Raw genomic sequence first — 18,047 nt, 5'->3', positions numbered from 1 at the left:
TGCAGGATAGTCTTCCTTCCTTAAACAGTGTCACAGATTTTTACCCCACAGAATACCTGCACAGTCATGCCTGCAGTGGTTTTTGGATAATAGGATGGAAGTCAAGCCAAAGTGCTAAATAAAATTTACCATAGGAGAAGGAATTAAAGCATCAACAAATTAAGTAAAGACTCCTAGGAGAATTTTTCACCAGATAAATTCTTAAGAAACAGGAAGGAATTAACTAGGGCCAGAGAGAATTTCAGTCTTAGGCAGGGGAGGGATGTCATATGCTCTTGTCATTGCTAGACTGAGTTCATGGAGGAAACATCACCCGTTGGCTCTCGTATTCATATCTGATTGAGCATAAGATAAGATGTGGGATTGTAAAGAACTCTCTGGTATCCCGGAGGTCACAATTCATAGATGGTATACAGCTGGGCCCAGGAGAAACCACCTCAGGAGAGAAGCTCACCTGGGATGTTAGAGAAGTGCCTGGCGATGCCTGCTCTGGGCTACAGTTCTGAATCTATGGCTTATTCGAAGCCTGCTAACCCAAGTACGAGCCACTCCACATACTACCTTCATCTGCTCTCCCGGGTGCTCTCACCATGCAACGGGGCTGCTGCCGCCAACACCTTGGCAAAGTTACTGTTATACATTTGCTGACTGTCTGTCAGGGAATTCTTGATGTTCATATATCCTTACCTAAGGATGGGCTGAAAGTGGTGTATCTCCACTCAACATGCCAGAAATTTCAACAGCAGGGTGGCTAACGGCTCTGACCAAGACTCTACACACCCAAATATGTGTGTATGCACATAGGTATGTGTGTGTATTAAAGTTTCTTAGGTGTTTCTTTTTACCTGTCTTTATAAATTGTTGGCATTCCTCACACCCCCTATCATCAAAGCTATCCTTCTCCCAGGAAGACATAAATGCCATCAAACCTAAGCCATAAAATCAGGTTTAAATCTTCCAAAGTTACGTTTTAGGTGTCAGCACACCTGGGTTAATGCATTCAGGTATAATTGCTGAACAGAGGGTTTGTGGGCTAAGTCATATCAACTAGCGTGTCTGGATCTTGTTGCTCCCTTGTTTCAAGTAGAATTATGGTACCAGATGATGAGGTATCTGGACTCAATCATTACATTACCACTCGAAACTGGGTTCTGAGATGCTGCTACCAGCAGTCACAGGCTCTTTACACTGTCCAGACACACCTTACCATGCTCTCTCTCTCAAACTCTGACCTCCAAAGTGAGCCTACTGTCCGAACTGAATAGAGGTGAGCAAACCTCACAGAAAAAAAAAAAAATAATTCTAAATGTAAGTTGTACTCTTTTGCCTTTTCAGTCTGTCTTTGCCCCAAGAAGACATTCTTTTCCTCTATGATGAGTGCCATGGAGTAGTAATCAATGATAGCTCTACACCATACCTCCTGCTTTAACAAAAGAAATTCAGCTGCCAGCCCACAAGAGAAAAACACCGTCATTTTGTATAGTTTGGATGCCTGCATTTTAACCTTTGCCCTCAAATAGACCAAATGGTACCTTGAACTCACAGGTAACAACTTTTACTGGTGAATCAGAGGGAACATGGTAATATTTCTCAAGAAGATCAAAATTGGAGCTTGCACAAATTTATTGAGGATATTTTTCAAAGACTCCAGGATCCTTTTTCATTATGTGTTTTTTCACAGTGGCTGTCAAGAGAGGGGCAGTTTATCTCTGATGCTCTCATTTTGAGAAGTATGCTCTGATTTGTGAGCTAGATGGTACTAGTTCTCACTCTTTTTTATACACTTGTGTTATACTGACAACCATGCATGTCAAAAGAACAGGTGAAATATAGATATATTAGGGGCAAAACCCAAAGTTTTCTGAAAATGGAAATGGAACTATTTCTGAATCCTCTAGTGATCCTCTAGCCATCAGGACGCAGAGACTCAGAGTTGGAAAAGTAGATGGCGAAACTTTCTTCAAGGAATCGTCAAGTTTGATTTGAGTCCTTATTCTCCTAAGATAGTCATTATTAGTGCTCAGGATATACTCAGCTCCCATGAGGCCCTTTCAGCTCTTTTTTTTTTTTTTAAAGTTCAGGATGGATTCTTGGTGAAAAATCTTTCTAATTTTTAAGAACATGAAAATAGTTTGACTTTTTTTCTGGATTTTATCTCACTGACATGTAAGCATGTGTGCTTCAGAATGTAAAACATTATTATAGAATTATTAATAATTGGAAAAATTTTTAAAAGACAATCTAAGTCTTTATTATCAGGGCTCTCATAATAAGCTTCAACACATACCTGGCAAAAATTCCAATAAGAAATTGGAAAAGTAACAAATATATTTTCAAAAACTTAGCATACATATGTCAATAAATATTGATTAAGCAATCAAATTACCAAGGCTATAGATTACTTGACCACTACAATAAAATCGGCTCTGACAACCACAGATAGGATTGTACACACAAAGAGCTGGATTACCGATCTGAGAACTGACCGAAATAAATAGGGAGGTACCAGAAATAATCAAATATTTCTCCTAACCACAATGTAATAAATTTAGAAATAGGAGAAAAAAAACTAGAAAATCTGAAAAGCACAACCAGAAGTAATAATCTAAGATACATAAAACTCCACAAACTACATGAAATAAAACAGCCTACTGCATAAACAGACTCCCTGAGACTCAAAGACTCTTCTTCTGACATCTCTACTACATCTTTAAGTATCACTGGCTTGTGACCAAACTTTTGACATATGGAACTTCAGAAAACATTACAGGTGCAGATTTATCTCATAAGTGTATCTCGGGCATTTGCAATCAAAAGCTGTATGTTTGATGCCAGAATTTACCAAATTTTATTTGTGCATGTGGGAATTAATTTATTTCCCCTGGTCTTTGTTCTTGTAAGTGTAAAATGAAGTGATTCTAACGACACTTTATGGCATGGACCTACACGGGAGTATCAGTGTGCTGTCTATCTCCTTTGGTATCTTTCCCTCACTAAGTCCTTTTTTCCTGTCATTGAAAAAGATACTTTTGCTTGCACATCAGGTTCACTTTTTAAAATAACATGTTTTGCTTACTCTTTGAAACTTTCATACCTGCACACACATACATATACCAATTTTTGATCTTATCTACCCTTACTCCATCCTGAGCCACCGATCAATGCGCCTCAGCTAGGAGCAAGCCATGCTAATCCCTCCATGATTCAAGCTGAAAAGTTTAACTTGCTTAATGTTTTGAATGACTCTTTGAGGTAATCATGAATACTGTGTGAAAAAAAAATGTCATGTCAGGTACACAGTGCTTCAGGGTGCTTTTTTTTTTAATTTTTCATCAATTACACTTTATTCATTCTGCATCCCCCCATAAGCCCCTCCCTCCTCTCCTCCCAATCCCACCCTCCCTCCTCCCTCTGCTTGCATGCCACTCCCCAAGTCCACTAATAGGGGAGGTTCTCCTCTCCTTTCTGATCTTAGGCTGTCAGTTCACATCAAAAGTGGCTGCATTGTCCTCTACTATGGCCTGGTAAGGCTGCTCCCCCCCCCCCAGGGGGAGGTGATCAAAGAGCAGGCCAATCAGATTATGTCAGAGGCAGTCCCTCTTCACATTACTATGTAACCCAATTGGACTCTGAACTGCCCTGGGCTACATCTGTGCAGGGGTTCTGGGTTATCTCCATGAATAGTCCTTGGTTGGAGTATGAGTCTCTGGGAAGTTCCCTGTGTTCAAATTTTCTTGTTCTGTTGCTCTCCTTGTGGAGACCCTGTCCTCTCCAGCTCTTACTATTTCAAAGTTCTTACCTAAAATTCCGTTCACCTGCCCAACAGTTGCCCATCAGGCTCAGCATCTGCTTTGATAGTCTGAAGGGCAGAGGCTTTCAGAGGCCCTCTGTGGTAGGTTCCTAGGTTGTTTCCTGTTTTCTTCTTCTTCTGATGTCCATCCTCTTTGCCTTTCCAGATGGGGATTGGACATTTTAGTTAGGGTCCTCTCTCTTGCTTAGTTTCTTTAGATGCACAGGTTTTAGTGGGTTTGTCCTATGTTGTATGTCTATATGAGTGAGTATATACCATGTGTGTCTTTTTGCTTCTGGGACAACTCACTCAGGATGATTCTTTCCAGATCCCACCATTTACCTGCAAATTTCATGATTTCCTTATTTTTCATTGCTGAGTAATATTCCATTGTGTAGATGTACCACAATTTCTGCATCCATTCTTCAGTTGAGGGGCATCTGGGTTGTTTCCAGCTTCTGGCTATTACAAATAAAGCTGCTACAAACATGGTTGAGCAAATGTCCTTTTTGTGTACTTGAGCCTCTTTTGGATATATGCCCAGTAGTGGTATGGCTGGATCTTGAGGAAGCGCTATTCCTAGTTGTCTGAGAAAGCGCCAGATTGATTTCCAGAGTGGTTGTACAAGTTTACATTCCCACCAGCAGTGGAGAAGGGTTCCCCTTTCTCCACAACCTCTCCAGCATGTGTTGTCACTTGAGTTTTTGATCTTGGCCATTCTCATGGGTGTAAGGTGAAATCTCAGGGTTGTTTTGATTTGCATTTCCCTAATGGCTAGTGAGGTTGAGCATTTCTTTAAGTGCTTCTCTGCCATTCGATATTCCTCTGTCGAGAATTCTCTGTTTAGCTCTGTTCCCCATTTTTTAAGTGGATTACTTGGTTTGCTGCTTTTCAGCTTCTTTAGTTCTTTATATATACTGGATATGAGTCCTCTGTCAGATAAAGGGTTGGTGAAGATTCTTTCCCAATCTGTAGGTGGTCGCTTTGTTTTGATGACAGTGTCCTTTGCTTTACAGAAGCTTTTCAGTTTCATGAGGTCCCATTTATTGGTTGTTGCTCTTAGAGCCTGTGCTGTTGGTGTTCTGTTCAGGAAGTTTTCCCCTGTACCAATGAGTTCTAGGGTATTTCCCACTTTTTTTTCAAGCCGATTTAATGTGTCTGGTTTTATGTTGAGGTCTTTGATCCACTTGGACTTCAGTTTTGTGCAGGGTGACAAGTATGGATCTATTTGCATTTTTCTACATGTAGACATCCAGTTAGACCAGCACCATTTGTTGAAGATGCTATCTTTTTTCCGTTGTATGGTTTTGGCGTCTTTGTCAAAGATCAGATGTCCATAAGTGTGTGGGTTTATTTCTGGGTCCTCTGTTCGGTTCCAGTGATCCACCATTCTGTTTCTATGCCAGTACCATGCAGTTTTTAAAACTGTTGCTCTATGGTACAACTTAAGGTCAGGGATGGAGATACCTCTGGAAGATCTTTTATTGTGGAGGATTGTTTTAGCAATTCTGGGTTTCTTGTTATTCCATATGAAGTTGAGAATTTTTCTTTCCAGGTCTGTAAAGAATTGTGTTGATAATTTGATGGGCATTGCATTGAATCTGTAGATTGTTTTTGGTAAGATGGCCATTTTTACTATGTTAATCTTGCCAAGCCATGAGCATGGGAGATCTTTCCATCTTCTCATATCTTCTTCTAATTCTTTCTTCAGAGATTTGAAATTTTTTTCGTACAAGTCTTTGACTTCCTTGGTTAGGGTTACTCCGAGGTATCTTATGTCATTTGTGGCTATTGTGAAGGGTGTTGTTTCCCTAATTTCTTTTTCAGCTCTTTTGTCTTTTGTATACAGGAGGGCTACTGATTTTTTTGAGTTAATTTTGTATCCTGCCACTTTGCTGAAGGTGTTTATCAGCTGTAGGAGTTTCCTGGTAGAGTTTTTGGGGTCACTCACGTATACTATCATATCATCTGCAAATAGTGATAATTTGACTTCTTCCTTTCCAATTTGTATCCCCTTGATCTCCTTCAACTGTCTTATTGCTCTAGCAAGGACTTCCAGCACTATGTTGAAGAGATATGGAGAGAGTGGGCAGCCTTTTCTTGTCCCTGATTTCAGTGGGATTGCTTTAAGTTTCTCTCTGTTCAGTTTGATGTTGGCTATAGGCTTGCTGTATATCGCCTTTACTATGTTTAGATATGTGCCTTGTATCCCTGATCTCTCCAATACTTTGAACATGAATGGATGTTGGATTTTGTCAAAGGCTTTTTCAGCATCTAGGGAGATTATCATGTGGTTTTTTTCTTTCAGTTTGTTAATATGGTGGATCACATTGATGGATTTCCGTATATTGAACCACCCCTGCATACCTGGGATAAAGCCTACTTGGTCATAGTGGATAATATCTTTGATGTGTTCTTGGATTCGGTTTGCAAGTATTTTATTAAGTATTTTTGCATCAATGTTCATAAGGGAGATTGGCCGGAAATTCTCTTTCTTTGTTGAGTCTTTGTGAGGTTTAGGTACCAAGGTGACTGTGGCTTCATAGAATGAATTTGGTAATATTCCTTCTGTTTCTATTTTGTGGAATAGTTTGAAGAGAATTGGTGTTAGCTCTTCTTTGAAGGTCTGGTAGAATTCTGCGCTGAAGCCATCTGGTCCTGGGCTTTTTTTGGATGGGAGACTTTTGATGACCGCTTCTATTTCTTTGGGGGATATAGGACTATTTAGTTGATTTACCTGGTCCTGATTCAGCTTTGGTAAGTCAAATCGATCAAGAAAATTGTCCATTTCATTTAGATTTTCAAATTTTGTGGCATATAGACTTTTGAAGTAAGTCCTAATGATTGTTTGGATTTCCTCAGTGTCTGTAGTTATATCCCCCTTTTCATTTCTGATTTTGTTGATTTGGGTGGTGTCTCTCTGCCTTTTAGTTAGCCTGGCTAAGGGTTTGTCGATCTTGTTGATTTTCTCAAAGAACCAGCTCTTGGTTTCATTGATTCTTTGAATTGTTTTATTTGTTTCCAATTGATTGATTTCAGCCCTGAGTTTGATTATTTCCAGCCATCTACTCCTTCTTGGTGTGTCTGCTTCTTCTTTTTCTAGGGTTTTTAAGTGAGCCATTATGGTGCTTGAATGAGATGTCTCGAATTTCTTCTTGAAGGCACTTAGTGCTATGAACTTTCCTGTTAGCACTGCTTTCATTGTGTCCCACAAGTTCGGGTATGTTGTGTCTTCATTTTCATTGATTTCTAGAAAGACTTTAATTTCTTTCTTTATTTCTTCCCTGACCCAGCTGTCATTTAGTAACAAGTTGTTCAGTTTCCATGTGTGTGTAGGCTTTTTGTTATTTCTGTTATTGTTGAGGTCCAGCTTTATTCCATGGTGATCAGACAAGATACATGGGATTATTTCAATCTTCTTGTATCTGTTGAGGCTTGCTTTGTGACCCACTATATGGTCTATTTTGGAGAAGGTTCCATGAGGTGCTGAGAAAAAGGTAAATTCTTTTGTGTTTGGGTGTAAAGTTCTGTAAATGTCTGTTAGGTTCATTTGATTCATGACCTCTGTCAGAGACATTGTTTCTTTGTTTAATTTCTGTTTTGTTGACCTGTCCTTTGTTGAGAGTGGGGTGTTGAAGTCTCCCACTATTAATGTGTGGGGATCTATATGTGCTTTAAATTTTATCAATGTTTCTTTCACAAATGTGGGTGCCCTTGTATTTGGGGCATAGATGTTCAGGATTGTGATGTCTTCCTGGTGGAATTTTCCCTTGATGAGTATGAAGTGTCCTTCCCCATCTCTTTTTATTAATTTTGGTTGAAAGTCTATTTTATCAGATATTAGAATGGCTACTCCTGCTTGCTTCTTGGGTCCGTTTGCTTGGAAAGTCGTCTTCCAACCCTTTACCCTCAGGTAATGTCTATCTTTGTGTCTTAGGTGTGTTTCTTGTATGCAACAGATTGCTGGGTTTTGTTTACGTATCCATTTTGTTAATCTGTGTCTTTTTATTGGAGAGTTGAGTCCATTGATGTTGAGAGAGATTAATGACCAGTGGCTGTTAGATCTCTTGATTTTGATGTTGGCTGTGGTCATCAGGTTGTGTGCTTGGTTGCTTTTTGTTTTACTGAAGTGAGGTTATTTATTTCCTGTGTTTTCTTGAATGTAGCTAGCTTTCTTGGGTTGTATTTTCCCTTCCCAGTGTCTCTGTAATGCTGGATTTGTTTGTAGGTATTGTTGAAATTTGTTTTTGTCATTGAATATCTTGTTTTCTCCATCTCTGAAGACTGAGAGTTTTGCGTGGTATAGTAGCCTGGGCTGACATCTGTGTTCTCTTAGGGTCTGCATGATATCCCTCCAGGCCCTTCTGGCTTTCATAGTCTCTGTTGAAAAGTCAGGTGTGATTCTAATGGGTTTGCCATTATATGTTACTTGGCCTTTTTCCCTTGCAGCTTTTAGTATTTTTTCTTTCTTCTGTATACTTACTGTTTTGATTATTATGTGGCGGGAGGATTTTCTTTTCTGGTCAAATTTGTTGGGTGTTCTGTAGGCTTCATGTATTCTAATTGGCCTCTCCTTTAGCTTGGGGAAATTTTCTTCAATGATTTTGTTGAAAATATTTTCTGGGCCTTGGAGAAGGGAGTCTTCTTTTTCCTCTATACCTATTATTCTTAGGTTTTGTCTTTTCATGTTGTCTTGCATTTCTTGGACGGTCTGTGTCAGGAATTTTTCAGATTTAACATTTTCTTTGACAGATACATCGATTTCTTCCATTGTATCTTCTACAGCTGAGATTCTTTCTTCCATCTCTTGTAGTCTGTTGGTTATGCTTACCTCTGTAGTTCCTGTTTTCTTCCCTAGATTCTTCCTTTCCATTTTTTCTTCCATTTGTGTTTTGTTTAATTTTTCCAATTCTATCTTCAGGTCTTGAGTTGTTTTGTTTACTTCCTTCACCTGTCTGATTGTACTTTCCTGTTTTTCTTTTAGTTCCTTCAACTCTGTTTCTTTTATTTTATTCAGTGTTTTAAGCATTTCCTTTCTAAAGGCCATAAACTGTTTGGCTGCAGCTTCCTCTATTTCTTTATGGATGGCAATATTCTGTTTGAGTTTATCTTCCTCTATGTCTTTACATATCTTATTTGTTTCCTCTGTTATCATCTTCATGAGAATACTTGTTAGGTCATCTTCTTGGATTTCAGTTATGCTGGGGTGTCCAGGGCTACTTGCCCCTGGGTAACTGGGTTCTGGAGATGCCATATTGCTCTGTCTTTTGTTGCTTGAGCTTTTAAGCTGGCCTCTACCCATTGTGCTATCTTAGGTGTTTGGAGTTATTTTCTGGTGGTTCCTGGGAATCCTGTGGTGGAGAGAATCCCCTTTGCAGAAAGCTGGTTTTTCCTGAAGGATGTCTTCTCAGCTTTTTGGGTATAGTCCCTGGATGGCTGGTGTTTTTTCAGGAGTTGCTCACCTCAGGGATATAGACCTGAGTGGTAACTGTGGTCTTTGTTAGTCGAGAGGGTTCTCCTCTCACCCAGGGAAGTCCTGAGGGCAGCTGCCCTGTTTCTTGGTTTTTTGTTGTAAATTTAATGATCAGCTGCTGTGACCCAGTTGGACATCAGGCGCGCCTCAACTGTTTGTGCTTGTGTCTGGAGCACAGCTGAGTGCTGGTGCCTCGGTCCCACTAGACTGCTAGACTCTTTCTAGGGAAGGATTGGGTGGTTTAGATCAGTACAGTTTCCTTCCTTCCCCGTGGATTCTCTGGAGACACGGACTCCTAGTGTCTTTTTTTGTCCTGGTGCACACTGCTCAGTGTCCACCAGCTGGCTGGCCGCAGAAGCTGCCTGTGCCTGGGGCACAGCTGTGTGATGGCGGCTCAGTCTCTGCCAGCTGTCTGGTGCACAGAAACTGCCTGTGTCTGCCTTTGCGGCCTTTGGGAACCTGAGTGCCTCCCTAACTTGGGTAATTTTCCGGGGACCTTTTCAGGTTGGGGGTGAGCTGAGTGCTCTGAGATTAGACCCACCATTTCTATTTCCGGCGGTGAATCAGGCGCGCAGGCAGGCAGGGCTCTGTGCTGGAACCTGGGTCCCCGGCTCTGGCTCCGGGCTGGCTCCTGGGGTGCCCATGGAACCCACCCGAGTCTTTTCCAGGGGATGTCTGGGTGACCTAAGGCCGGTCCCAATCGTTTCCTATACCCTGGGGTTATCCCTCGACTGAAAATTCCAGTCTCTGATAGTGTGGTGCCCACACGGTTCAGTCTGGGACCATGACCAGAGACACTGGCTTGTGGCTCTGGGCTGGGGCTGGCTGCCGACAGCCAAGTGTCTGGCGGAACTGGGATCTCTTCTGCAGTTTAGCAGGATGAGTTAAAAGCTGATTGAATCCCCTACCGTGGGGTATCCTCTCATCTGGGAAACACAATGACTGTGTTTTATGGCCGCGAGTTCTGATTGCTGGTCACTGTGCTGATCCTGCTGTGCTGCTGCTCAGAATGAGAGTCCTCCCGGTGCTGCCATCTTGCCGCCCCCTTCAGGGTGCTTTTTTACATCTACTTTTTACGTGTTTTCCGTTTAGATCCAATTGCCTTAGCAAATTCCTCTGAGATAATTATTTGACCTATTGTAAAATAAAATGTTTTTTCAATGAGCCAAATATAAACTATTAACTTATTTCATTTAACATTTTTAGACAATATCTTGCTTCATATTTCAGGATGGTCCTGAACACATGACCCCACTAGTTGAGTCTCCATAATGCTGGGATTCCAGGCATATGCCTACATATGTGCAACAGATTTCATTTGAATATTTTATTATTACTCTGCTAACTAGCATTTAAAAAATATAACTCTCTATGGGATATGGAGAATGATCTCTTGATATGCCCTGTGGTATGCACACTATTTCCACTAGAGTTTTTGTTGCAAAGGTGTGATATAACTCAATGTTTTGTATCTTTGTTCTGAGATACTTTTAGAATTAAGGCTACCACTGAACAGTTTCTTCTATCATTAAGAAGTAATGAATCAAGACAGCTAAATTTAAAAAGAAAGTAAAAGATAGAATTTGATGGGGCTGCAGAGGTGTCTCAGCCCTTAAAAGTGCTTGCTAATCCTGCTGTGGACCTTAGTTTAATTCCAGCACCCACTTCCAGTAACTCATAGCTGCTTATAACTCCATATCTGATGTCCCTGACTCCAAGGGTACCCAAACCCATGTATACAACCCCTGCAAAGAAACACTGCCATACACATAGTGAGAGAACATAGAGTAAATTTGAAAAGTAAATTCAAATGATAAAATTTTATCTCAGTTTTAAATAAGCTACACATTTTCTATAAAGTCAATGTTTTGCTTTAAAAATATGTTCATGCTATTCATAGTAGCGTTGGAAACATAAGCAAACCCCTTGACTTTTTTAGTAGGAAAGTCACTAGGTTTTCTTTGTTTTCCCTCATCTCTCTCTTTATTTTCCTTGAAGTAAGGGCTGGAGGTTGAGGATGAAGAAAGGAAAGTTCTTTAGATGATTTTGCCAACTTGGCCATCATCTCCTAAAGTGACTCTGGCATTTTGAGCCCAGAAGAGATGAAGCACAGATGAGCTTAACTCTTCTGTGGTGCTTTTGTCTGTCTTTGGAGGGGCTTTCCTACTGAGTACTTGCACAATGTATTTCTCTTGATGTTGCTGGCTTTCATGGGCCCTCTTCATCCACCTTTCCCAACTCGTGTACTCCTGGCTTTCTTGCATTTTTTCTAAGACCAACTATGAACACTGAGATAGTGCTCTCTTGCTATATAGCCCCGGTCTGAGAGATACTAGATCATCTTTAATCTTGACAAAGTCTGGGGTACAGGACACTCGTAAGAGGTACTTCTTCCTCATTAACCAGCCTACTAGATGATCCTGATAACATCCAGGAGTGCAGAAAGGTTTGTTTTCTCTGATGATTAAAGAATTAAAAGGCAGGAAAAGTTTGAAATCCAAGAAAAGTCAAAAGTTAAGCAAAACCAAAGTTTATTCAAAGAGGAGAATTTTATCAGAGTTACAAAGCTAAAAATCCAAGTGAAGGCAAAGTTTATTCACAAGGACAACTTCTTTAACATTTAAAAGAAAACCCCAGGGCAGGCAAGCAGGCAATCTTTAAATCTCAGCTACTTGCAGGAGAAGGATAATTGAGGAGAGAAAGAAAGAAGTCAGGCCATTTGAGTGAAGCTCTTATGAAGGTTAGCCACATGATGGGTAAGCATCCCTATGTCAGGGAAGGGAACTTTGAGAAAGAGAAAGGAAACACAATGTACCAGGAAATGCATGCTTGGGCTTCTACCAGCATCAGGGAGAAAGAGTCAAATAATAATAATAAAAGAAATACTTGTTATTATGTTCTGAATCAGGATTCAGAAAGTTAGATAGTCCAAGCCAAACCTCATGGCAGCTTACATGAACTGCACTGAGGTATGGGATGGGGATTCTGAAAAGAAAAATTACATTAGCTCCTTAAAGGGATAATTATTCCTTTATTTCCCAGCATGACTTCTTAGAAGTCACCATACCACCCTCTAGGATAATCCTTTGCTCAGGTAGGTGGTTGCCTGTCCTAGCTGGATTAACTCCTTTATATTTTAGGTATCTTGGAATAGTAGGTCTCCACCCAGGCTAAAGATTCTACCCCTTGACCCGAAAGTTTTCTTTTTAATGTGCTTTACTACTGTTGCCTTATATTTTCTATATGTGAAGTAGTGATTCCAAATTCAAGGCCACATTTATTCATGTGTGGACACTCCACTGTAAGTCCTTAGTTTTAGGTTTGAGGAGTTGAATCTGAGAAGTTGAGTATTCTCATATATTCCTTTCAGTTTCAAGAGTTGAAAAGACACACACAGAGAGGGTATGTGCTTATTCTGTGTTCTATGTATGAAGTCACTCAACTTTTATGGTCTGACTCTCTCATAGGAATGAATATAAAGAGACTTTGTGCTTCCCTTTTTGGCTATTAGACTATTGAAAGAATGGAACTCAAGAAATCAGAATTTTCTCAGGAATCTTCAGCTGGAGAAGACATAGCTAAGTGTTGGGCCATGCAGAGCAGGGACTTATCATCTCCTGGAAAGAGATTTACAATGTGTCTAATAATTCTTGCAGGAGAGACTAAGAGCTGACACAGTGGTAGGCAGGGGACCACGCCCTGGCTGGCCTGCTTAGTTATGCACATCTCTTGCTTTCTATTTAAACCTACCCTCACATCAGGTCCCGGAAGAACACCTTGATGCATGTGGTTATTGGGTATCTTTGTCTTTTTTTGTAATGCGACCACATTAAACGAATCAACCTTTTTTGCTTTTCACAATTCAAAATAAGGGCAGGAAGGAGATGAGGGAGGGAGGGTGAGATTGGGAGGAAATGAGGGAGGGGGCCAAAGCTGGGATACAAAGTTAATAAACTGTTACTAGTATAAAAAATAAAAAATATTAATTAAAAAATTTTAATGGCGTAGGAGAGAGGTATGTAAGAGGGCGGTAGTACCCCTAAAGTATACTGGCTTGCTTCTCAAGAGAGAGTTGCCACTATTAGTTTCTTATTTGTGTTCACATTTTATTAATGAAACAATCAGAGACTATGATGTTCAGTATCTGCTCTTGTTACTCTCCTAAGTGGAGAGACTGATATAAATGCAAGGTATCTACCTCCATATATTTTCAGTCTTAAACTTACGGTGTTTCATCTCTCACATTAATCTTGAAAACCATCAAGAAGTGTTCATGATTATCTTTCTGAACTTTTCCCATTGCTAGAGGAACCATCTAGTGCATTGGTCCAGAGGCAAGCCAGAATATGACCACTTCCATCAGACACCTCTGGTGGGAGTGCAAGAAAGCATTTCAGAAAAGGAGTAGAGGCAAGCTGGGAAAAAATATGTAGTGGCCTCTGGGCTTCCTGTGTTTTTTGGAGAAGTTATCTGACATCAGTTCATATGCTTTAAAGATAGGGGAAATAGAACTTCCATGGCCAAGCATTTCTCTGTTTTATATCAGATATGAAATGTGTTTTCCTTTGTTTTCTTATGATCTTTGAAATAGAAAATCAAACTCCAAGAGCAGCAGGACTAAGGGACTGAAGAGCCCTTCAGCTCTTGTTGTCAGAGAAGCTGAAAATGAAAAGACCAACAGTGTTACATTTCCAAGCACTTGAACTCCAAAGAGTTTTGTTTGTAAGAACTTGGATTTATCATTTTTCTTTTCTGCTACATAAAGGCTTCAGGTTAAGTGATTGAATAACCTTGCTTTAAGAGAAGAGGGTGAAAATAGCATTGACAGAGTCCTTTATGAGAGTTTGTCTCTATGCAGATGTCGAATGAAATGCAGGGTTCATAGAACCTTTCAACAAAGATGTTAACGGCATTTTCCACCGTCTTTGGCAGAAGGCAGAGGAAGAATGTGCACGGTAAACTGGTAGCGGCAAGCACTGAGGGCAGGGATGGGGTGGTAGGGTCCAATGTCAGTTTGCCTGTCAGATAGGTTAGATACCTCCAGATAAGCAGATATGTCCCATGTCTTTATAGAGTCAGGGTGTAGAACTACAAGGGAACATTGAAAACCTGGACTTAAATTCTGTTTTCATTATCTCGTAAGCTGATTTTTTTCTCTCTAGTTATTACGTGATTGCAATGTGCCAAGGAATATACATACTAATGTGAGTATGTGACCACAAATTCAATTCCCAGCCATTGTTACAGTTCTCCAATCTGGAGGAAATGGAGTCACTAAGAAATTATCGTTGGCTTTGTTAGTATCCAAGCCAGAGTGACTTCAGGGCCCAGACAGTTCTGAGATATTTAACATAGATCTTTTAACTCAGCATCACTAAATAGAAGGCATGACTTTGTGCGTTTTGAATACCATTTGATTGTCACTGCGGTTAAATCAGAGATGAAACTCTGTAGACACAAATGGCGTAACAGGCTAGAGTCAGATAGTAGTGGAGGACCTCGCCTATCAGTGGACTAGGGAGGAACATAGGGGAAGAAGAGAGAGGGAGGGTGGGTCTAGGAGGAGATGAGGGAGGGGCTACAGCTGGATACAAAGTAACTAAATTGTAATAATAAATAAATAAATAAACACATGACATAACAGAGAAAGAATTAACTTTGATACATAATTATGATAGGCCATTCTTTCCTATGTGTTCAGAAAATTTATATAGCAACATAGACAACTGATAAAATACTGTATTTGTTGTGTTTTGTGTTATGTATGGAACTATAAAATATTAATTTATAGTTTTTGCTTATATGATGTATTGGTACAATATTTATATATATGTTATTTAAAATGTGAAATGGCTGTGTCAGGTATGATTTTAAATACCAGTTACTAATTACATAATCACATAGTCCATAAACTGTGATATAATACTAGTGATTTCTAATTCATGTGTTATTAGAGATGAGAAGTTAGAGTCATAATTAGATTAATACTGTGGCTCTCAAATCTAAATTTTTTGTTTATCTGAAATACTGTTTATTTCCAATTCAGTTTGAAGTACTGCTCAGAAATGTAGAGATTTTTAATTAATTAATTGACTAATTAATTAATTTTATTCACCATCACCCAATTAGTAAGGACACATTGCATCCAAATAAGGAGCCCCTTCTTCTCCTGACATCAAGTTTGTTTGCTTCAGCGTTGTTCCCTTTCCTTGTTTAACAGGGAAAGAACTATTTACCATCCTTCTAAGTACACTCCTCTACTAGTATGCTGTAGCGTTTCTGCTCTAGCCCAGGCAAAGATTCCCTGGCAATGAATCTGCTTCAGCCGTGTCTCATACGGTGTATGATTTTCATTAGTACAAGAGTTAATTCTGAGTTTCTGAATAATTTATAAGAACTTCTTTGACCCAGGCCATCTCTAGCTCCATTTCTCATCTTCAGAAGGCTAGTGATTTATAAAATTGTCTGATAAAGATTTTATCTGCTTATTGGTTCTTATTCTAGTCGCTCTCACACTTCTCTTAAACTGCTCACTAGGTTAATATTTAGCAATTATTAAAGCTATCTTTCACTTGTGGCTTGTTCTTATTTGATATATTATTGATCTGTAATATAAACTCTATTATATACCAATCAGCCTATGTTCAGAGATCAGAGCTTAGGATTGCCAACCCACTCTACACTTGTATGAATATTGTTTTCTAGTTGTTGCTCATTTGTAGAAATTCTGATATTTAAGGGCTGGAGACATGGCTCAACAATCAAGAGTAGCTGTCATTTTTGCAGAAAGCCAGAGTTTAGTTCCCTGAACTGCTCACATGGTTGTTCACAGTAACCAGAAACTCCAGGTCCAGGGGAGCCCATACACTCTTCTGGCCTTTGTTAGGCACTGGTCATCCACACAGGGCACATACACTCTCAGAGACACTCCTGCTCATACAACAAATAAATACACGTTCAAAAATTCTACCATCTGGTAATAGCTCTTGTCACTTCTTGTTTTTCTTTCTCTATCTGTTATATTTTTCATTTCTACCTCTTTATTCTTATTCAGGTTCTATCGAGTCAAGTTAATTTTGTATTGCTAAAATACCTTTAGTACAAGGATTTAAAGTTAAGTAAATCACCACTGGAATTTTTGTTAGATTTGCATGAAATATAGATGAATCTGGGTAGTATCCCATCATTGTAAATAATGTTTCAGAACAGAATAGTTGTAGTCTGAATAACATTCCTGATATAGAATCTATCTTCAGTTTTTTTAACTTTTATTAATTACACTTTATTCACTTTGTATCCCCCATAAGCCCCTCCTTCCTCTCCTCCAGATCTCACCCTCCCTCCCCCTTCTTCACGCATGCCCCTCCCCATTATGGGATAACCATCATAGAAAAATATCTTACTTGTATTTCTTAATAAGATATTGTATACCTTATTATTCCAGTCAAAGAATACATTGTATTGATATTTTCATTTTAGTAATCTGTACTTTTTAAATTATGTTCATTCTTTAGTATTCTTAATATTTTAAGTTTTCTAGTACTTGTCTAACTTTGCCAGTTGAATAATAACCTCATTAATTTTTGGTCTTTTATGTAAGGTATGCAACTGAGATTATGTGTTTGTGTCCTATGCATTTCTCATTCTTTGTTTATTATGAAATTTGCTATATCATTTTTCACTTTAGCTCTGTTCTAAATATTTTACAATCCAAATCATACTATTTTCTCAACAGTTTATTAAAGATAATTAAATGCATATTCCCAAATGTATTATCTTCCTAGTAATCAATATTTTATCATTCATTAATTTTGAATGTTTTTGTACTGGCACAGATCACACCACTGGGACAGACGTGTTTGCATCCCAATACTAAGTGAGTTGTTTTTTTCCCCCCTAAGAAGGAAAGGAATGTAGAGGAGACATGAGTGTTAGTGATGCATGAGAATTTTCATAATCAAGGAAGGGACCATGTGAAATGGCAAAGTTGCACTTCAGTCTTCCAGATGGTCAGACTGTGTAAACAGAGAGTTCTCCAACTACGCATGAAATGTCTACTGTTCCCACTGTCTTCCATTTTTTTCAGAGGAGGGAATGGATGATGACAACAAAAGATAAAGCAATCACGACATCTTTGTTCCTACCTTGGAAGTCTACAGTGTGTGAGCATGAAAGCACACACGGGGAGAATGTGAATAGAACTTTCTCTTAATGAGTATTTCTTCTTCTCCCACCAGCTTTCTACTGGAATGCAGCCCTATCACCCACAGGAAAACCTCAGATGACAAAAGCTGCTTTGGCACCTGGAGTTAGAATAAAGATTTCCAGCCAGATCAAGAGAAAGTGATTCTAGTGAGTAAAATTCTGAATATTATGCAAATTCAGTGTATCTTTTATTGTTTGTAGATCGTCTTATTACTGGGATTATAATGCAGTGGTTAGTCTCCAAATGTGCCTTTTCATAGCATTTGTTTCTAGGTGGGAGTAGCCGCATTGCTGGATAAAGGCAGAGACTTATTTGTGTTTATGTGGGGTTGGATAAATCCTGTCTGTTGAGGACACCTTTATATTCCCCTGTGCTTCACTCCACAACACAGAACCTGAATGGAACAGGGATGCACGTGGGAATTATGTGCTATTAAACGCATTGTCCTATGTGTTACATAGGTAGGGTTGTAGGGTAAAATCTTACTTCACAATTCGCTATTAACTGGGAGAACAGAAATAGCTCTGTCTGGATTTTCTATCTTCATATTAAGAATGATAAGGGTTCAAAATTTGCAC

General features: G+C 39.4%; 1 long non-coding RNA gene across 1 annotated transcript in view; it reads left to right on the top strand.

The window, feature by feature from the left end:
- The window catches only part of LOC132646716 (uncharacterized), a 219,639-nt gene extending 202,047 nt beyond the window's left edge, over positions 1–17,592 (top strand). The window contains exon 3 of the long non-coding RNA XR_009584966.1: positions 17,501–17,592. This is a non-coding gene — a long non-coding RNA (uncharacterized LOC132646716). The remainder of the gene's footprint in view (positions 1–17,500) is intronic.
- Positions 17,593–18,047: the final 455 nt, after the last annotated feature.

The sequence above is a fragment of the Meriones unguiculatus genome, chromosome 12, assembly GCF_030254825.1.
Source record: "Meriones unguiculatus strain TT.TT164.6M chromosome 12, Bangor_MerUng_6.1, whole genome shotgun sequence".
NCBI lineage: Eukaryota > Metazoa > Chordata > Mammalia > Rodentia > Muridae > Meriones > Meriones unguiculatus.
The sequence above is the reverse complement of the archived record's forward strand: the minus strand, read 5'-3'. Positions and strand labels throughout refer to the sequence as shown.